A 23,573-nucleotide genomic window follows, 5' to 3' on the forward strand; every position below is an offset into this window, starting at 1 on the left:
TGTAAATGGTGTCGCGTATACGATCCTATTTACTTCCATCTACGCATTTTCCACCCCACATTTTATCCACGTCATGTTACAAGTCCTCGCGCGATTAATTTTTTTTACCGTTACGCGGAATTGAAGCTCCAATTGCGCAGAGAGAAAAAATGATTGTCTTTCATATTCGCGTTGCTTTCACTTTATATTTTACATTTTACAAATTATATTTCTATTTCGTTTTATTCTATTATAAGCATATAATCTTAATTATTACTTGATTTTTATTGCGTAGAAATATTAAATATTTATTCAAAGAATTTTTTTTGTACTAGCTAGAAAAAGTACAATGGCGCGATAAGGACAAGACAAGATGTAGAAGATCACAGCGGCTAGAATAGTATTTCGGTATCGCAACGTTTATTTCTTTTTAGATTTTCATCGGTTTCACGAGTTTTGCGTGCGTAATTAGCGCGATTGCCATCAGTTGAAATTCGTGTCTCGACGGGAGGATTCGTGTTGCGATGCCTCGATGTGCATGATATGCTCATTGTCAGATAAAACACCGGGTTCAGTCGAGGGGTCAACTAACCCGATTAAGCGAGGATATTCGAAACTTATACGCGAACATAAAAAGTTATTAAGATAATTTTGCATCGACTGAACACAACTGTTCAGCCGAATAGACAGAGAACGGCCGAGCGGATAGAATGTGCAACAATTTATATCAGATTCCCTCATTACAATGCGCAGACTTGAATTAAACAAAAATATGTCAGTCTAATGATAACAACAATTAATCTCACTCGAAGTTTCGCAAGGAATTTTGCTAGTTATTCCGAGCATTCATGACCGAGTGGTCATTTTCTCATTATGCCAACGGAAACGTGCATGAAATTTGGGAATCTCCGATATATAGATATTTCTAACCGTGATTAATTACGGGAATGAAATTCGGATGGAAGATGTGGCAGGCAGGAGAAGTATCCGCGGCGTCAGAGAGAAAGAGAGATAAAATATATATATAGCGTATTAAGACAAACTACATTTAAAATATATATGTGCTCTTCTAACTCATACAAGAGAATGTGTTTCATGCTTAAACAATGCCGTACATTATTTCATTCAACGTGATTTCTCGCTCGTGCAATTTATAATGGTTTTATACTAAAATCAGATATGAGAAAAGTTTAGTTACATTTTCTAAAACAAAAGTATATACGATGAAAGATGAATAATATAAATAATTACGTAGAAGAAATGAAATTATATGCGATGTGAATTAGACTCGGTTTCATCAAAGCTACAAATGTCTGATAAAAAGTTATGTAATTTACGTGGCTTTCTTAGTGCGCAAGCATGAATTATTCGACGAGGCAAACCGAAATATCCGCGATATTATCATATCGCGTTTTTTTTTCTTTGCTATATCGGGTTTATTTTACATTGATATTTATAAAAAAGAGTACATACAAATTGACCTTTTTACAGATGTCCAAACAGTTTTAAAAAGAATTGCAGCTGCCCTCGTTTCTCGAAATGTTGGAGATTCATTAATTTTCCTACAGTATTTTGGAAAGTCATGCAATCTAGAAAAGTATATAAAAGTTACTTCTTTTAAAAAAGCTGATTAACTTAATGTGCTTTAAAAAGGAATTAAAAAGGAATGCTTCTATACTATTCACACATCTTACATTCGCATGCGTCACACATTCTTACATGCTTTACATGGATATTTGAATTTTGTTAGAAGCCAATCTATTGTAGAATGTTATAAAAAGTAATTAATTAATAATATAATCAAAGAAAATAACATAATCTTCATTAAATATAGTAAGATCATACGTTGTACTATTTATTATAGTATTTAGCTAGCCTTGACTCCATTTTACAATGTTACGCGGCAATTCATTGTTCCTGTCCGCTTCTAACCGCGTTTAACCGTCACTTGTCACTTTTTGCGCCACTTCTACTCTGCTTTTCCCACGTAATTAATTAGGGAAGTAATATCAGTAAGTATGAGCCGCGGAGTTGTTTGCACCGGTTACACAAGCGCAATCGGCGAAAATCCTCACGGGAGTAGCGGAACTACATTGCTGAGTTTGCGAGAAAAATTTTCTTCGGTTTCGGTTTACATTTGAGTGCGCGTAAAGGTAACAGCTTTTTCTCCTTTCCCCCCTTTTTTTATAAACTTTTTTCTTTTTTTATAAATAATGGATACGATCAGTACTACAATCTTCTTTTGTACATTATCGGGCGTTTAACGCTAGATTTTCGATGTAGCCCGTTTTCTTAAATTGACCGTCCCGTCCTTATTACAAAACTGACCTATAACTTCAGAGGCAAAAACCGCAGATTATACCGAGGCCATTAATTTTTCCCCGCTCTCCCCGATGTTTTTCTCTCCCTCCTCCTCTGCATCGTACAATTCCCCGTTCCAGCCTGGTATAATTAATTTCGGGAATTACTTTGCTAATCGCTAGCATAAACTGTAATAGCGCGTGTCAGTGGCACGACTGTAATCAACGGAAATATTTATCTCCGGAACCCTGCGCTTCAATTTAAATTAAAAAAATAAGTAATTAGTAAAATGTTTGATTAACTGTATACTATGTGTTATTAACTGTATCACAAATTTCATATAATTAATTCTATATATGACACAAATAGAATATATCTAAGAAATTATGTATAAATATTACAAATTTTGCATATAACCTCTAGTATTCTTGGTTCACTATATAATAGTAGTTTCTATTTGTAGATTCTTTGTATGAAATCAATTGCATGAAAGAAATCTTGTTCTGAGAAATAGCAATGAACATATATATGCATGGAAGAAGCATGGCAATAACATCAAATATTTTAATATCGTAATTGAAATAATACTCCAATTTGACCAACATTGGTATCAAATATAAGTAATTAGTATTAAATGTAGTAGTAAATGCAAATGTATCAATTGATAATCACCGTTTCGGGGTGTATGGTAATGCCCGTCTCAAAAGATAACGTTCTCAGAATGATGATCAGCGTTGCGTTACCTAGGCACCTTTGCATCCTACGATATCACGATTGAGAGAGAAATACGAGGAGAGATAAGTATTTTCGTGCATTTTTCTAGCAGTATCGCTCTGAAAGTACCGGCTGCCGCGTCTGAAAGTATTTTCCTCCATGGTAGTAATGAACATTACGTCTTTTCAGACGTCATTATGGATCTACGAGATTAAAACCCGAGAAAGAAAGGCCGGTATATACGCCGGTGTTGAGGCGGAAGGGTCTGCATGGTTCGGCACTCGCCAGTGCCATTAGTTCACGTCAGAAGCCGCGTAATTCGTACAAAGTATCCCGTTATGACTATTTACTTTTCCCCACGCACTTTTCCAGCGTTTCCACATCCGTGCGCGGATGATTAATCTCGCGGGAGTTATGCACCTCTAAATATGGATCTCAATTTGTGCCCGTCACTTACAGAGGCTTAATCGTTCGAAATTTAGTCAGATAGATGATCAGCGGCAATATCGAGAAAGAATTAAAAAAAAATCTCCGCAAGAGCAAAATCAAAACTATCACATATATATATATATATATATATATATATATATATATATATATATTTGTATATTACAAATTATATCTCAATTTGTGAATTCTTAATGTAATTAAACGTGATTCTCTACTGTATTGTTACGTTATATATCTACTGTATAATTATTATTGTGCATTGTACATTTGAAAATAAAATTTAAAATAATATTACATAATTTGTAATTTTAAAATGCAATTTAGTGTAAAACTGATGAAAATATGCCTGGTTAAATATTTTTGTTTGATAAAAAAAATATACATGGAATGTGTTCATTATATTGTTTTACCTACATGTAATTCAATGTGTTACGCGGCCACAAGTACACAGGCGTGTTTCTTTATATCTTGAAAGTAATTATTGCACGGTAACGTTATATTATATGTAATTATAAATGTGCACATTATTATAAAAAGTACGAGTAAAATTCAACAAAATGTGTTTTGGATTTATACTAGGAGAAGATTCCATTCCTCGCGTATGTCATTTATTCATACTATTATTTTATATATGGTAGTAATATTGCAGTATTTTGTCGTTACGAGAATATGAAGATATTTATGTTTCCGAGAAACTCATGGAAATGGAGGAAACCTCGATCGATCGTTATCACGCCCGGCAGAGACCCGAGTTTGTCGAAAGACGATCGGCGAACAAATTTCGCGGTGACTAGCGTGGTTCAAATCGAGTTTAAAGTTTCGACGAGTAGTCCCACGGATGTTAAGTACGTCTAACTGGCGCTTAACTCCCGGAAGGCGCGACGGCTCTTCCTTCCGTCAGATTAGAGCTGCTATGAAACATCGAATTAGTATCCCGTCAGTTTCCGCGTTACATACTTCGCATATGATAAATACTTCGTATATGTTTCCTTCGTATGTATATGTTTGTTGCTATAGGTGATATTTTTGTCATGAGTTTCCTACATTTTGTATAAGAATGTTCCGAGCTCATTACACGCTCGCTTATATTTATTAAAATTTTAATTGAATCGTAAAGTTCTGGCAATCACAAATTTATGTGACAAGAAAAAACAAAAAGTTTTTTGTTTTATTAGCTACTGTGTAATTGTAAGTAGATCTTTTTATAACATTTAATGTCTACGTATACATCGTATACATGTAATTTTGTTTTTTTTATTCAGTTTGATAAAATAAGAAAATTCATTGGCACGCTATTTATTTTTTAATAGATTCTTTATGCGGAGTACGATTACTTAACGTAGATAGACGGAAACATCTCTGTAATATTTTATTTCGTGTACGTCCAAACATATATGCATACATCCGGGTCTAAAGTGATTTTTATCTGCAAGACGGTCGAGCGAGAATATTTGCTAGGAGAATATCAAACATAAAGTTTTGAAAAACCATCGTTGTTTCGTCGATACATCAAATTTATGTAGTTGGCATTTTAAATTATCATAGATTTTATCGATTTCCAGTTTAAAACTCTTGTAAATGTGGAAAATAAATACATTTTCCATTCTAGAAACTATATAAATAATATCTATAAGATTAATGATTAATGGCATCATCGATATTAAAACGTGGTCATGCATTTCTTTTAATTTCTGATTAAAAGTTTAAATTAAGCTACAATTTAATGGTCGTAAATAATTAATATGTGAAATTTTTGCATCAATTTGTTTACGAAAACAGGAGCTATGTTTATCATGACTAAAATCTATTCAAACGTTTGTAAATTTCAAATAAGTTATCTTTTTAATCATGACCTACTTACGTCACTGATCACAAATAAGAAAATTATAGAAAAAAAACGTAATATAAAAAAGGGCTGATATGAAAAGAAATGACGACTGAAAAGATCCTACACATTAAATATAAAATTTTATTTGGATGATCAAAGGCTGAGTCAATCATTTCAAATTAAAAATAATAATGAGTAGGGGAGACAAGGACAAAAGTAACGCGGGATGAATGTAACAAACGCGATTAAAAAATAATATTCATGTACGAATCTATCCGCTGTTATATAATGTCTTTTAAACTCCTCCCTCACCTCAGTAGCGCTCGAAGCTCTGTCATGAGAAGTTGTGTGTCTATTGTGTCGATGCTATAAAAATACGGTCAAAGTAAGTAGAGATTTAGCAACGTCTGTTTAAAATAATTAAAAATGTCCAAAACTATTTGAAAAAAAGTTTTTTAAGAATTAAAACATTTTGGTACATTGATTATATGTTCATTTTTTTTTATTTTACCTTATTGTTAAACTCAATCTTCAGCTCTGTTTCAACCAGCCCTAGGAGTAGGGACAATCGTAAACAAATCTCGATCTTTGTAAAATTTGTTTTTTTCTACGTAATTATAAAATGTGGATAAATTTTATCTATACCATAATGTAAGTGTAAAATTTGTTTTTTCTACTTAATTATAAAATGTGGATAAATTTTATCTATACTATAATGTAAGTAAAGAATGTATTTACCTTATGAAAGAGAAAAAGTTTATATATAAACAAGCAAATCGAAGATATCAACACAAATGAGAAAAATGTTACGTTTGTCTCTGGTCTCCTCTAACTTGTCGATATATTTTTCAGAAAAGAAATCAGATCAGAAATTATTCCAAATATATACATATTTTGAAGAAATATATATATATTTCTTACTTAAAGTCAGTTAAATCATTAAGATCTTTGATTTTTTCTCAAAGTATTCCTATCAAAGCATAAAATAACAGTATACTAAAATAAAATTTTATAACATTTGTGTACGTCTTTCTTCATTAAAGTTAACGACTTCCCTTTCTATATATAGTGATGCAATATTTTTGGACCGGTACTGTATATGTATCTTATCTAATACATTATATATACATATATATTTTTTCTAACTTATTTCTTATGCATAAAAGTTGAAAATAAAAGATTTATAAAACTGCGTGCTATACATTTTAAAGTATGATCGATTTCGTTTCAAGATTCATGGTAAGATTTGCGTCTTAATCTTTTCCATCGTATCGCATTTGTGCGATATCGTTCGCTACGTAATACCACATCAGGATAATCGAGATGCGAGATATAAGTTTCCTTTTTTTTATTTTTCCCTTTTTTTACTTTTCGCTTGAGAACATTCGAGGAAATTTATATATCACCACCCTAACACTACGGGCGGTAGTTCGTGTCGAGCGGTTAGTCGGGGGGAACTTCGTTACTGCATATTATTACATTTTCTCGGGCGGATACTAGCAGTACATCGAATTTAAAGTTTGGAGAACTTCTCCAAATGCTAAATTCGCCTAAAGCGCCGCTTGAACTCCTGTAAGAGGCGCGACGCCTCCTCGTCATCGTCCATGTCGGATTAGCAACGTTGCGAGACACCGAATTACCTTCACGTTACTTTTCGCAGCAGGCAACTCACAGTAGTGGTGCGCACTACGGGTATAATGCACGCGTATAAATATCTACGGATTGGCGCCTCATTGTCCGTTGTGATCAGAGGCGCACAACGAACCTGTGCTTTCCAGTCAATTAGGCCGGCTATTTTTCTAAAAAAGTTTATCGGGCGAATGCCTCTTTGATCGCGCGAAACAGGATTTTGTTCTTGCCTTGATGAAATATCGCCAGTAACGCAAGGAAAGTTCGCGCAGAGGACACAATTTATAAAATTTGTTTCATATGCATAATGACATTTAAAAGAACGTATTTTCAGATTATTGTTTCGTTTTTCTACGATGCAAGCGGAAAGCAGGTAGCTTTTAAAACGACTTTATTTTGAAAAAAATCTGCCCAGAATTCTTGAAACGTGAAACTGCAAATATTTTCTACGGCAACATTTATATCGCTTGACGCGTATGGTACTCTCGGAAAAATTGTTGTTCTGCAGACTGGATAAGCTGTTCCATATTTGTACGATTTTGAACTCGTCTCATCGATCGGTGTCAGCGGTTTATGATAAAGCTGGTTAATATGCTTCAGTTTAAAATTTATTCAAGTTATTTGTATCATCCAAAACAGATTTTTCAATATCCTATACTTTTAAAAGCTAGTACGCTAAGTATTTCTCTGCACTTTTTTAAAAATTATGTTATCTCGAAATGACAACCGAAAAGTACAGACGTTTTTTTCTCTTTTTGTATAATGTCCGTATCGCAGCTTATTTTATTTGCTTTCGGTTACATCTAAATATGTACCCGAATGGAAAGTACTAACATACGTACAAAATAGCTAACACCTTTTTGTAACGAACGTATATAACACTTCGCCGTCGTAAAATTCTTACGTTGTCGACGTATCGCGCTATCGTAATGCATAACAGATAGAATTATCTCATAATACATGATATCTAATAATATTTGTATATTTTGATTGTCATGAGTGAGTATTAGAGTGCACCTCGTATACCGGCGTACAAAATCCGACGTTCATGCCGAGGAATTTCATTCACCATTCGGTTTTTACGTTTTCCTTTATCAGATTGTTTCCGATTGCCAGTCCGCGATCGATCGTATCCGACTATCGTGATTCTTTGGCCTCAGCGGATGGATATTGGCGCCGATAAGGCCGCTGCAGATTTCGTGCCGCGGCGTGATTGCCCGAGGATGATATCGGATCCATCTTCTTTGGGCGTGAAGAACTCGGAAGAGCAACCGAAGAGCTGGCTTTTGCCCCGTATATGAAACGTTTCGCGTGAGATTTTACGAAGATTCCGCTCCAGAAACGTCTCGGAGATCATATAACGTCGAAGACGATTTATTTTGCAGTGAGAAAGGGTCACGTATTACGCCCAGTATTTTTCCACCTCGCGATTTATTGAGCTACTAATTAGCTAACATCTATGCAATTAGCGAGTTTTATGCGCAAACTGTCCAAATATTGTCCCTCTCTATGATGTGACAAACAATTTGAATTATTATCAAAGCCTGCAAACGGCACTTCCAAATATTTCGTATCGCTATATTTACTGACGCAGTTGACTTAGTATTAGCGGTAAATAGATTACTTTTATTGCATTTGCTGTGGTACTGGTCTGTATTTGCCAAGCAATCGGTGTATGTTCTTTATTCTTACCGCAACTATTTGAGAGAGCTCTTATAACAAGATTTAGATCTAAAAGAAAATTCTCATCAATATAAAAATTTACGTGACTTGAGAAAACTTTTCCTTTGCAAGCATATTACGTCAAAAAATGTCCATGCTACATACTAAATAATCTAAGTTCTACTTTGAAATAAAGATCTATCGAAAAACTTCAATAACACTCAATAACTGGAAATTTACAGTTTCTATACCAATGATGTTAATAGCAATAAACTTTTTCGCACAAGTCAAATTAAATTAACATAGAAAGGAATATAATAAAAACTTAATTAGATCAGTAAAAAATAATATTCCCTTTTTGTTTTATGTATCACCGTTACTTCTTTTGGTCGTACTTTATACGTGTTGCAAGACAAAGTTTAATTGAAATAAAAACAAGAAAAAAGTCTGCGTACAATTTGTAAAATACACATTTACTTTACTTTCTCTCCGTTCGTTTTTGGAGTTCGGTTACGTATCAGGTATTTCATCTCTACGCCGACAAAACAGATATTTTGCATGCAGTCATAACTAAAATTAAATCGGCTTTGGCGTTTAGTTAATGCAGAGATTCACGCTCACCGATTTTCGCGGCTGCGTGTGCGTTTTTGCCGGCGTAGCGTATTCTAGATTGCTAATAAAATTAAGTTCTGCCGACCAATACTTTCGCGTCAGCCGTGAAATATTTCCTTGCGCCGAGTTTCCAGCGGGGGATGGGAAAAAGGGGCATTAGCGTTGCGCGATTCACCGATATGATTCAAGCATTTTTCAGCACGAGGAATATCGAGTTAAATTTAATGCAATTTCACGTTACATTATTCCGATAATCTTATCGCGCGTCATTGCCCATTAAACTTATGAGGAAGGCTTTTATCCTTTGCTCGTCCACGTCGCGCCGACTAATTAATTTATTACATTAGCCGGCAAAACTGAGAATTATTTATATAAGATCGTTACCGCGTATAAATATATGCTATCGATCGCATCGTTATTATTACGAGAATTGTTATTACATAATACGCAGACTCTTCGAATCACTTATTTTAAGTTTATTTTTACTTATAATTTTTCTCGAGAATATTAAAAAAAAAGTGCAACTTTATTTTGTTTTAATATGTCCGCCGATTAAAAATATTAGAATTCAATTCGATCGAATGAAAATGTAGATGTTATTACATAGTTCCGAATAAAATCGTATTACGAATATTTAATAAATGCTGATAAATGGTTTTGCTTTTTAAATCGGAAACTGTTTTATTATGTATAAATTAAAATTTCTTCATTTGTATGCGTGCGTGTGCACGGCATAAGTGAAATGATATATTTTTACATTTATTTATTTTGTACATTTTTGCTTTTACAGATTTACATTTTTTAAGACCTGTGTATGATTCAATTTAATTTAAAAATTTTATAAAACATTGGGAAAATGCTCAAAAAGATGACATTTTAATTAATACGGATACACATTTCGTAAAATAATATTATCATTATGCATAAGATAACCATAATTTGCCAGCATTGAACTGTTATTTTTGATTGCACAAATCACTGTACTCAGTATCACTTGCCTTGAGAGACTCTGAATTTACATATCATTCTGCATATATCTGCAAGCAGTTGTAAGGTCAAAAATAGGGAAGCGTTGGCCATTAGCCGGATCAGACTGACGTGCATTCGATGAACATCATAGAAGGGAATGATCCTCCTTTATGCTATTCTATGCCAACGTCTTGCCTGAAAATGGACGCATGCATGGACGCGTGTCTACGAGAAAGCAATTTAGCTCGAGCGACAACTATTCTACACCTATATAATTGAAAGCAGACGGTCAGGCGGTGATGGATTAAACGCTCGCAAGGGATTTGACTCATTAGGTATTTTATTCTGAAGATATCGTGTTGAATGTCCTCATTAACGTTTTCTCTTAAATTATTTCATGAAAATTCATGTTAACCAAATAGTAAACATTAAATAGAGTAGTAATTTTAATAAGTAATTTTCAGTTTGAGTGCTCGGTGGCCGATATATGACAATATGTATTATTATCACATTATAACTCTCATTAAAAACATTCATGAGAGTTGACTTCTTTAAATCAATAAAATCGATCAATCAAACAATTTTAGTAAAAGATAACAAATATTTTTTTATTATAATTAATGTAAAAATTACAGTTATAGAGAGAAAGATTGAAAGAATATTGACTGTTTAACGTCGCACTCTATTTTACCGCTGAACTTTTTAATTAGTAACAAAATCAACATTTAAACTCTAGCCGCGTTCGGTAGGAATATCTAGTGATTGCTCTTTTAATTGTTATGTAATGTAAGAACCTTAACGTATAATGGACGCTTGGATATCGTGAGCGGTCTAACGATCGGGATGAGTCGACAAGGGGAGAACTTTAGTACTCTTGAGCGAGTTTCGAAGTCAGGTTTTAAGCTATTATTAAGAGATGCGTATTACCGACGACCGAATGGTATTTGACCACTCGAAAATATTTGGCGCGATGGTCATAGTTGGGGTTGGAGTTTCGTTAAACAATAGATGTTATTGTGAAAATAGTTGAAATGCGATCATTTTCACGAATGCCCTAAAATAATGAATTGTTTCGAAAGGCGGTTATTTAAAGTTTTAAAGCACTATAGAATTCAAATACCGATTTTAACAACAGCTCGAAAATTGAATTCTCCGCATCGTTTTTAAAATAAACAACTCCGTATATAAACACCGTCCGCTTGATCCAAATTTGGCTATTGAAAATGATCGCGACCGATACCGCGTATTTTTCTGCATTATAAACAACTCCGACGCGAACATTTTTTGTTTTAAATTTTGCAAACCCCTGATTCGCGCGTGGTTAACGTGCGCGCGAGTTCGCAGATCGTTTTGCGGTTACAGAGAGTGCCATTCCGTTTTCCGACATAAGTGGATACCAAGGATATCGTTGAACGACTTTAACGAGGCAGACGATCGCTGACCTGAAGTACAGAAGTTCGACATACTCGAGCGAGCCTGAAGCCTGTCTTAAGCCGCTATTACTCGATTCACCCTATACCTACACGGAGCTCCCAAAGTCCACTTACGTAGAAAGTGGAACACGAGTTGATTCCATGCAATATTCCGTCCAGAACCCGGTCTTGTCACGTGTGTGTGTGTCGCGATATTCAGCGATTGACCGTTCAAACTGTCACGATTATGATGTCGCATCGTGACACTCGGCTTTTATTTCGCGCGCAACGGCGAGATTGCGTTCGAAACAGTCTGTGATTCGCTATAACGAGCAGTGATAAGTAATAATGCGCCGAATGAATGCATCGAACGTACGTTATACGGGAAAATGATGTAGATAAGAGACCTCTGGGCTAATTTCGCAGATCGTTTTACTGGAACATCGCGTTGATCTACGCGAGACCCGAATGATAGTCCGGTATCGTGGAACGGCTTTAACGAGGCAGACAGGTGCTTCTAGTTCGCAAGCTGGGAAGTTTAACAACCTTGGAGCGGGCTTCTAGCGGATCTTAAACCCTTATTACGGTACACGTACATCGGTAAGACAGCTTTCGAAAGTCTGACCTCTCGAACAAAGGCTTTATCTGTCGAGCACAGAGCAAGTTGGACCGTAGATCCATCCAGTTTGCCATAATCTTACTGGCCAAACTCACCTTTGCGCCACCGTGCTATATTCACTCACAAAATTACTCTCGTTTTCTTATTATTATCTATCATCGCGCTTAAGACGGTAATAAAATCTTCAAGAATTGAACTTTTCTACATATAAACGTAACATTCTCACAAAAATAATGTGACAGAAAAAGCTGAGCAATTAATAAATTGAAACGATTGTACATGACACATTCGCTTTTGACTAATCTGCAGCGTAAATAAGCGAACAAGCACGGAAAAAGGATCGCACACGATATCTCTTCATTAACATTGTGATTTTTTTCTTCTAAAAATCGCTCAATTGTAACAATGACTGAATTATTAAATACGCAAATCTCGCATGCAACATCGCATGATAGTATTTAAAAGGCGCTGGCGTATAATGGATTTGCCGGTGCGGCAAATGGGTAAGAGGAGTTTATTAACTTTCAGCCGTCTAATCTTCTCGCACTGAACTTCTGATGAGAACTATAACGATGAATAGACCGTGGAAAATGAAAACCAACGAGGGGGGCGGCCGTACGTGTCGCGAATAATGGAAAAGCTCGACTGCTTGTTGCCTCGAAGTGGACTAATGACGCGCGAGTCGGACTAATCATCGTCGAGCCATTGTGATCGATGGATAAGGAAGTAATATATATGGACGGAAATCGAGAATCAACATAGTTATTAACTACGGGTACAAAACATTTCCTATCAATCATTCGCATTGGGGATGTTTCGCTACTAAAAACTTAATTATCTTAATTCATTTAAGAAACATACCGTATATGGAACATACTAAATATAAAGGGTATTAAATTTATAAGCTTTTACGATTTATATTATATTGCAAGGGATACTCCCGCGGTGTTATCTCTGCATTTTAAAAGTGCTTATATATTTTAATAGTACTTATATCCTGAAGATCACAATGGTATATGTCATTCGAAATGTAACCTTAAATCATAAATCGATATTCAAAATGGAATTCCGAGATGAGTTCATAAAAACCTACACAGCAGACCCTCGATATTATATAACTCTTTATTTTGTTAACCTCCCGATTTTGTTAACTAATTTCAAATGTAGTATTTATCAGTACTATAGTTTTATACTATAGTTTTATTTGGAGAGTGAAAGTGAAGTCCAGAAGAGAATATCCATCATAAACCTAATGTTAAAAAATTTTGTTAATTTTTTAATTAGGTCCCTCTCTAGAGCTATATTAATATCATAGTATTATGCCCCTTTTAGGTATATACATACATATACGAAAAAATTGATGAGGTATAAGCAAAAGCACTCGAATCGCATTAGGTCTATGGAAAAATTATTTATTATCTTTATGATCTATGAGAGAGCTAATGGCATGTACAATACTATTGTAATCCTCAGGATGAGTACTATTAAAAAATATATAAGCACTTAACAAAATACAGAGGTAATACTGTGAAAGTATCTCTTGTTAGGTAAAATCGCATTGCAATACATGTGATAGATCATATTTCTTTAATTACGAAATTTAAATTTATATTTAAACAGTTTTTTACGGCAATCAATGATTGAATATAGTTTTGCATGTGACTGTTTTTAGAACAATGTCTGAAGTTTGAAGAATAATATATTTTTTACTAATCGTATTTATTAATAATTTAAACTTTGATTTGTTTTAATGAATTAATACAACGATAACTAGCATTGTACTATTAATAGAAATAATTCGTTCATATAATAAAAGATGCCGACTTCTGCACAATAAAAATAGTAATTATCTCATTGTCGATGTGTTAAGTGGCGGTATTAGTAATTAGGGAATAGAACCAGGTTTGCGTTCCGCATATTATATCGGCGGTCACAATATCTGGATATTTACGCTCAAGCGAAATGAACTACGTCAGTTATCGCAGTAGTTAGGGATCGTGTTTGCCAGACCGGCGGGGGTCCACTAGTCACGGTCGGATAGTATTTGTTCACGTAGTTATTTACACAATCGTGAGGCTCATGTGGACGTTTCTTGTTAATTGTTGTTTTAGCGAAAATAAAAGATGCGCGATGCAATTATGCGCGAATAAAATGACATCCAGTCGATATTACACGCCGCAGCTTTGACGAATTTCGTAACGTTGTAATTATCGATTGCAGTCGGCGAACGAGATGCCGACATCGCGTCTTGAATTTTATTTACGGAGCAATAAATTTTGCACGCCATCAGCAATGATCGGCGGGCATTACGAATCGATAGGTGCAACAGATGACGTTATTTCGCCAAAACCAAACTGGCACGTGCACAAATTTGTTCTATGTCTACGTGTAACACTTTGAGGAAATAATTACGTGACACGCCGACAATAAACTATCATGTCGCGTTGTAACCAGTTAAATGGCGATTAGTTGACAATATCGCTCTTTATCGTTAATGGCACTTAGGAAAATGTAACAATCTTGATTGGTCTGCAAGTATACTCATTTACGGACATTTTTGCACTTGCAAAGTAATTACAGAAAGAAGAAATTAAATAGCACACGAAATATCATCGTGCGTAATAATAAAACTGTCACTGTATTTGTTGACAATTTTTTACTGTTACAATCTCTAATTTTCCAATTTTTCCAAATTTTCGAATCAACGTGCAGCAATATCCGGATAATCAACAACACGCGTTTACATACATTAATAAAACATACAATGCACAGGACATATGTATTTCACGTTGTGTAATTGCCGAATTGCATTTTTTCACAGGTAAAATGATATCTATGCATATCCGCGAGCAAGAGGAAATGTTTCTCATGTAAAAAACAAATTTTGTATGCTTTCTCATATGCGAGACGTATTTATGCAGGAGAATATGAATAAACGTGTAGCACACGACCCAGTTTTTTTTAAAGCAATTCCGCTGTGTGGGGCATTATGTTATCGTTGTATCTTCGTATAACGCATTCTAACAGTCACGTTTAAAAACCCGGTAAAAAACTGCGCAATCAGTCGTGTTGGTAGATGACAAAATATGATGCGATCCATATATATCCAAAAAGGGAAATAATAATAATAATAATAACAATCAATCATTAGACCGTGAGACCGTATATAACGTTGCCTGATACAAAAAAATTCTATAAATTTCGTAATATTTATTATTACCGTCACACGCGCCACAGCCCTTTCAATGGAACTGCTTCCCTGACTTTCTGACTTGCTAAAATAGAAACCGCCATCCAATTCGCAACTGTACATGACAATAAATTGCATTCGAAACAGGCTCGGAACTTTGTGCATTCCGTGGCGTGACATTGGCATTAAACGCCATCGAAGTGTATACCGCCGCCGCTCGCATATGTGTAACCTCGTGCACGAGAGAGTTACGCAGGCAACCTATAGGACGCCGTGACACGGATTGAAACGTTATTTGCCGCGGTGAGGCGATGCTCTCGTAACACCGCTTTAAAGTCGTGCTCGCGGCTAAAGTAAATTTCGCGTGTCCCAAGAGCGGCACCAACTACGACTGGATGTTCAGCAATGAGTAAGCGATGCGTGAAGCTACGCCGTACAGGGCGTCGCGCCCGGGAGCAACCCCTATTTGTATTACCGTACCGCACCGCCATAGTGCATACCGCATACTAAGGCTAGACATATGTACAGTCACGAATGTACAAATGTCGCAATCTAATATCGCGTTCAAGTCTACGTGTTTCGGAAGTGCCTTTTATTCTTTGCGACGCGAATGCGACATCTTGATCACTCGCGCGCGTCTTGGTTCGCGCTCGCGCGTATCGTCGAAACGAATTATACGAATTATACGTATAATGTACACGTATCTACGTGGACGCGCGTGTAATAATTTACCAGATTTGAATACTTTTGTCCGCCGCTAGACCATCGTGTCGGCTAAATTTGCAACTGTAGTTTCGCGGCTATCCGTTTGTAGTCTTCTTCGCGACAATCGAGTAAACGTTTTAAACAATTTATGTGAGAACTCCCTATATGCGGAATGGACGATACAATGAAAGCCCGCGGCTTTTAATCGTAACTGCTGGCTTAACCATCCGGCGAATTCGTCGACATATCCGACACTGAAACCGTTTTCATGTAATCCTCGAAACTCCATACTCCCCCTCCGCTTATTCTATATGCACGTCCGATTACTTCCCATCGCCCTGGCGCCAGTTATTTATCGCTTACATTCATTCATTCTACATATTTTCTCTTTTCTTGAATAAATCGACGCATCTTAAAATCGATAAAATGCTTTTCGAATCCTCAATCTGTATTCCGTGACGCTAATAAAATCGTACCATTTTTCCTTTTCTTTTTTCTTGTTGAAGCTGGTACGAAATTCGATTCGGTTATTACTACCGGTTCAAATGCGGAAACGATCCCGCTGGGAATGAAAGAAGCTTCATAAGAGAGCTAATTATGTGCGTAATTAATACGTGCGATGTTGAATATTAAATGAATACTAACACATATACCCGGTTGGATTTATGAGAATCATAACAGATTCGCAACAGTTGGCAATTTTAATCATCCCTTTACGTCATATATTATAGGGATTTTTTCCAGGTCATAAACAAACTTTAATTTAAAATTTCAAGATTTGCAACAAATTATTCTTAAATTAAATATTAGCCAAATTTAAATTATTCTGTTATTAATCGGGGTTTCACTATTCTGTGTTTATATTAATAAATTTTCGTTTATATCAATGTACAGTATAATAAAACAAAATACAAAATTTTCTCCATATGGCATATGCCACTTTTCACATATTTGATAATTAACTTAAAGCTAATCTTTTTTAAGAAAAGATTTTTTTAGAAGAAGGTTGACTTTAATAGTTTTTGAGTTGTGAACGATTGAGAATTGTGACTTTTTGAAAAGTAAACTTTCAGACAAATATAGTTTACTTACTCTTTGTCAAATTTTAATTGAATTTTATTTAGACGGACTTGTATTTTAAGGTTGTTTGACAAAGACATTTTGTAACATTTCTCGGTATTTTCGTTAAAAAGTCATCTTAAGTCGATCAACAACTTCATACGTAAAAAGTACAGACTCGTCTGTACAGGATGATCTTATATAACTTGTTTGTCTGGGAGAAATTTTTTAAGTGCTTGTCAGGTCAGTGCAGAGTCACGCCGCGTATCTGCATTGTAATACGTTTACCCAGACGATTAGCGCACCCTCATCGAAACACAGCCGATAGGCGAACGACGCGTGCTTCGGTAACGGACTGCTCCGTTGGATCCTTACATGCGAAATCCAGAATAGCGATCAATGAGCGGCACGCTCTGCGAGGTTCTGGCTCGAAGCGGGACTGGCACCGAGAAGGGGGAGGGAAAACAGGCGGCTGAAGGTTGGCCGCGGCATTCAACGGGGCTAACTCTATCCTGGCAAATTACATTTCCATCCCGCTACGTGATAGGTGCAGCAAACATGCCCGTCAACGTCCGACCGAGTTTCTCGCTGATTAGTTACACTCGACGTGGATTATATTTCCGAAGCAATTAATTAACAAAGTTCCGGCGAGTCGCGTATGTCCGTATCGCACTCGTACGACCGTATCGTACTCGTGGACCCGTGGTATGGAGATCACGGGCAAAGGAAAGAGAATGTCGGCTTATACAGAGTGGGGAGGGAAGGGAGAGAAGAGAGGAATGAAATTTCTTGCGGTGGAACGTGCGAGAGAAACCACCATGGGTAAACTTGTTGGAATATTACGGTTCGCCCTAATGGAAACTGTCACTGAAACGGTAAAACTGACCGGGCTGACCAATCACGCATTCGCCTACTTGCGACGGATAATGCAACAATTTTCCTTTTATTGGTAATTGTTATATGCTTTATGCTAATCTGCGCAAGTAAAGCTACGGTATTTGCTACGGCAAAGCATATTCGTCTTTTGCAAGTTTTTTACAATTTTCTTTTCAGATTATGGAGTTTATTTTATTTAGAGAGAAATATATCTGGAAACGAAAACGCTGAGAGTATAGTAATCAGCGTACAATTCTCAGAGCGTACAATTCTAAATAGCGAAAATATTGTATCATAAGTAAAAGAAATTCGCAGATAATTCAACGTTTATACGGCAAAATATAAAATTGAACTTTGATAGAAGTGATACGTTTGACATAAGATACTACTCCGGTATCGAGATATTCTACCTGGTGGCGATACCGGTTGCCCTTGATCACTGTTTTACATTTGTAATTAGTTCTATTATAACTTGTACGTTTCAAATACGCATTACGCGTCTCTCGAAACTTGGAAAGACTTTCATCGACTTTTTACTCACCGAATCAGCAGTTCTGCCGGCGTAAAAGTACAGCCCGTCCTGAGTCGTTATCCTTCGCGACGCTGCACATCCGATCGCCTCAAGATTGCTCCGATAGCGCGCAACGGTGACGCATCTGGCGATGGAAGATCGTCACCGACACGACATCGGCTCTCATCTTTTATCTCACCTTTATCTCACGTTTTCTCCCCTCGCGAAAACCGTCCTTAACCGGTGCACCGGAAATCTATCTTACGCTGAACAATCTTCGCTCTTTCTTTCGACGTATAACTCAAGAACTCGCACGATACAACATGCGACGAGCAGAAGGGGGCGGGAGAGAGCGAGAGCGAGAGAGAGAGGGACAAGGAAGGAACGATGTTACACGCGCGGTTGCCAGTCGCAGACTGAACTCGCGATCCGCGAGTAGCATCGATTTCGGTGGAGGGGGCAGGACTAGGGCGAGGAGAGGGGGAGCACCGTGGACGTAGTAGGGACGGACGCTTGGCGTCAGACAGGTGAATCGAAGGACGAGGAGTGCGACGAGAGGTATAGTCAGGCTGTACGCGCATCGCGCCAAGCCGAGGCGGGCTGACTTGACGCTTGTATCGTCTAGCCGGCCGGTGACTACTGCGAGTGGTAAGCGTCAGGATAAGCTTCGCCGAGGCGGCTGCCGCGCGGCCGCGTCGGAGCAAAAAGGGTTAATACCCCGCGTAAGCGATTCGGTCGGGTGGCTGACCAGGCACGCACGGTAGCTATACTAACGCGGGGTACGCTCCGATACTCCGATACGATTTCCGACGAAAATGCCCATTGCTTTCTATCGATTCTTTCACGCCTTGCCATTGACGCTTCTGGTTCTCCTGTGCCAGATAACGACCAACGATAAGCCGTTGCATTCCGCTATCTGCGTTCCGTATTCTTCGCAAAATTGTATTCCTCGCGTCTCGATTACCTGACGCGATTACTGCAGAATTTTCGAGACACTTTCGAATTTACTTGCGAGATGTGTTACTTTTTCTTTTTATTGTTTCTTATGTTATGCGATTAACTGACGTCAAACGATTTGCCTTACGTATCGGAGAGGAATATGTGTATGCAAATTAATATTGATCTTTTCTGCTGCGTGTTAAAATGCACAAGAATTATTGTCGATTCTGTGTAATAATATTTTTTGTTTCATTATTCAGTTATTGTAATAAGTTTCGGTTTATGTTGACATTTGTTATGAAATATTGAAAAACTGTGACTGACAATAAAATGTTGTTTTATACACTATAGGGGATATTTAAAATTTATTTGAAATACACGATATTTTACACCGGTAATAGTACTAAGTATCGCCGCGGTATCGAATCGAGTCAATTATTTCGATTTATATCAGAACGTTAAAATTTTATGCAAAATGTTTACTACTGCAAAATATATTTGTAACAGTTTGTACTTATAATCTAATTTCATTTTATTTCAAATGCGTTCTAAAAAAGTATATACCGTAATCGATTGATCCCAAATATGCGTAGCGCTGAATGGTCCACTAATGCCAGAGTTCGTTCGTTACGATTGTCGATCGATGCATGGTGACGATAATCGTCTATCAAGGACGAATTCAATGCTGGACGTGGCTAACAACGGTAAACACAAGCCGTGTGTAGATTTACTAATGTTGCTGCGGGGATGTCGAAATTATGATTTTGCATTACAGTGGCCCTTTCTCCTCCAAAGGTCCTTTGCGACGTTCGCTTAAGCTTTCCTTTTTTAAATTTAATCTTCTATATAACTTTCTAACTCCCATATATATTAAAGATTTATCCCCTAAAATCTGGAATCATTTCTTTGTATAGCTCGGTTCATAATAATGCTTATTTTACTTATAAATTTTTAAAAGGGCAACTTTACAGATGCTCTGGCTTATACGACTTGATTTTGCATTCCATCTATCTCTTTCCCCTTTTTCGGGGGGGTTGTTGGTATTGGGTATGTTATCCGCTTGATTCCCAATCGTTATGAAGAAGAATATATCGACAGGATTGCGCACGCTGCAGTTTCATCTGCCGATTGCCGATCCGCTAACATTGGCCGTATCCATGCGAGACGCCGAAATAACCTTGCAATAACCCAAACGCGCGCTCTGCGTTCGTTTTGCGTTACGGCACGCCGATTAAAATGGATGTAGATATATGCGAGAACGATACTGCAATGCTTTGTTCGCGATCGTGTTTACCATACGCTTTATTTTCGCCGGCTTTCAACGCTGTGCGCGTTCAATCGCAATGCCGTTATACCAGCGATCCCGTTTCTCAGACAAGCCCCTCACACGCGACTATTCTTACTCGATTAATTAGATTTTACTAGTGATATCGCACCACGCGCGGGCATGCAAGTACCCCGTGTGGAAATTGCGTTAGGGCTTTGATAAGGCCCCTGTTAATTTTCCCTAACTTTGTTTGGGCCCTAATGTGGAAGCCCAATAAGAACCGTTTAAGGCCGGTCACGCTTTTTCACTGAGGGCCCTTAGAGGCTAAATAATCAGGGCCTTGATAATTGCCTTATGAACACCCCAAAAAAATATTCTGTCGTTTAGTGGCTCCCGCTTGATTTTAGAGGATTTTCCTCTGAAATACGGTCTCAAGAAGATATTTTAAAATCTAGAGGAATATCCTCTAACCATGAGACACTAGACTTAAGATTGCAGTTCTCTTAATGCCACAGGAATTATAATAATACTTTAAAACGAATATTCACCCGACAAAAAAATTATTTATTTCGAAATTTTATTACTATTTTTTAACTAAATTTGTCTCTTAAGATGCAGTCTATGATTATAAATATTTTCTCGTATTTGAAAAAAACACTTACCTTGGTGGGATTCGAACTCGGGACCTCTGGATCGTGAGCCAACTGTCTTACGTGGTAGACTACTTCTTAATTTAATGTAAGTGTTTTATATAGTCTACATATGTATAACCAGCGCAAATATATAATTTTTCAAAAATCATCTTAAGAAACAAATTCAGTTTAAAAAGAGTAATAAAATAATAATGTTATATTTTTAAATGTTTTAAAAAATTTTTTTAATGTATGAAGAATTTAAATTGTTTTACGTTGATCGAAATAACCTTGAAGAGTTTTTAATTTATTTACGCCCTGATGTTTCTTTTGTATCGAAATCCCGACTAGGTTTTAAAATAAATAAATCTCTATTTTAATAATCGCTACCTTGATCAAGTCCCATCAAGGCCCTTATTAAGTTTCCTTATTCAGGCCACACATTAATTGAGCTACCCAAATTGATATCGCCCTACTGGGACCTAGCCTGGCAATAATGTGGAAATCCTTATTAGGGAACCCACGTTTAAGCCCTTAAAGGCCCCGAAGTTTATTAAGGTTGCCTTAACAATTTTCCACACGGGACAATGTAATCAGGGGGGTGAATGAACAAGCAGAAAATAAAGAATTACTTTGTCACACCTCTCGTAAGATCTAACTCGGCTTTGTGAGGACCGTCGTTTTTAATTACGTATTTTACTGAAAGGAGTAAAAGTAGCGACTCACGGTTTCAATTAATACGTATTCTTCAGTCAATAATGCATGAGAATAACTAGCCAAATCGCATTATTATTACGCTGGGCTATCGATTTTCATACGATTCGAGTTAATTTTGTTCTCTCATTTATAACGCTCGATTTCTCGAATTATACACAGACGAAATCACGAAACAATATTATGACTAATGAGTCTTTTTCATTTTCTCGTCTTAAATCTTTTATATTGACATTATCGTTATGTATAGCACCGTAAAAAAAAATATATAGCGTACTTTTCATTAATTAAGTTTATATAAGCTAGGTGGAGAGTATTTGTCCTTCAAATACATTCTTTTTGCTTTCTCTCTCTTGTCTCAGGGGCTAATGATAAATCGTTCATAAACACGCGATTTCCAGCAATGGCTAGACGCTGATATGAGCTGTATGTATGCGTGACATAAAGCGCGCAGATACGTTCAGATAACTTTTATTCGCCGGCCAATTGAATTATTTAGAGTGTCTCCGTTCGTAATCAACGGACAAAAATAAATAAATTTGTTCAAGTTTTAAACGATACCGTGTCTTTATTATATATCATTTAAGCTATCTATAACACCTATAAATTATTTACCGAACCAATTGCTTCCGAAAGTTTTAAACGGTGAATTTTCTATCCCGATAAGAAAAATATTCAATTGCTAAGTAAGCGCTACATTATCATGCATTATTTATCAGTTGAGACGACCGCGACGTCCATCGACTCGTAGTAGTAATTTGGCTCCACCATCAAAACCAACAAACGAAGGGCACGGCCCTAAATCGTGCTAGCAATATGGGTGCACCGTATAATCGCCCTATAATTCCGAGGTCGATACACGACGGAAAGAGACGGGACGCACTGACATCAGTCAGTCAATTACGAATAATGCGAAGAAAATTGTACGTAATGCCGCGGGGTCGTACAAGCCGCCGGCTAAATGCTTTACGACGCAATTGGATCTCGTCGCTAAACACGAGAATATTAAAACGTCGAAAAATCGTAGCAAAATCTATATTCTTTTTTGGTCGGTTATAAAAGATTTAAAAATTAAATAACTAAAAACACAGAGAGGAGCAGCGATGTTAAAAATAACGCATAAATAATTGCATAACAATCTGATAAGTCGATCATGTCATCTTGTATAGTAGCTGCTATTATAAACTTTTTTAATTAAATGCAGCGCATTGTGTTAATAATATTTTTAATTTACTTGTGTGAGATATACATAAATGTTATAAACCCGTGTTATAACTAGTAATTAGTAGCTATGGTAATATATTTATGTCGTATAACGACAAGATGATATGGCAAATTATTTCATTGATGTAACGAAATGTTCGTAAATGATGAGGTAGTCATTATCGATATTAGATGATGCCGTCAGTAACAAAGGGCTGATATTGGTTTATGATCTGACATTGAAAATTAGCAGGAAAGTCGATTAATTTCAAAATATTATGCAAATTCTTGTCACCGGCATG

The 23,573-nt window shown here is 36.5% G+C and overlaps 1 protein-coding gene across 2 annotated transcripts in view; it reads right to left on the reverse strand.

Annotated features, from left to right (window-relative positions):
* LOC139815882 (discoidin domain-containing receptor 2) overlaps window positions 1-18,941 on the reverse strand; it is an 81,147-nt gene extending 62,206 nt beyond the window's left edge. Inside the window, exon 1 of one of the 2 annotated variants that reach the window (XM_071783129.1) lies at window positions 18,547-18,941. The gene's annotated coding sequence lies outside the window, so the exon portion shown is untranslated. The remainder of the gene's footprint in view (window positions 1-18,546) is intronic. The other variant, XM_071783128.1, reaches the window with a different exon arrangement.
* Between the last annotated feature and the right edge of the window lie 4,632 nt (window positions 18,942-23,573).

This window comes from Temnothorax longispinosus, chromosome 7 (genome assembly GCF_030848805.1).
Source record: "Temnothorax longispinosus isolate EJ_2023e chromosome 7, Tlon_JGU_v1, whole genome shotgun sequence".
NCBI lineage: Eukaryota > Metazoa > Arthropoda > Insecta > Hymenoptera > Formicidae > Temnothorax > Temnothorax longispinosus.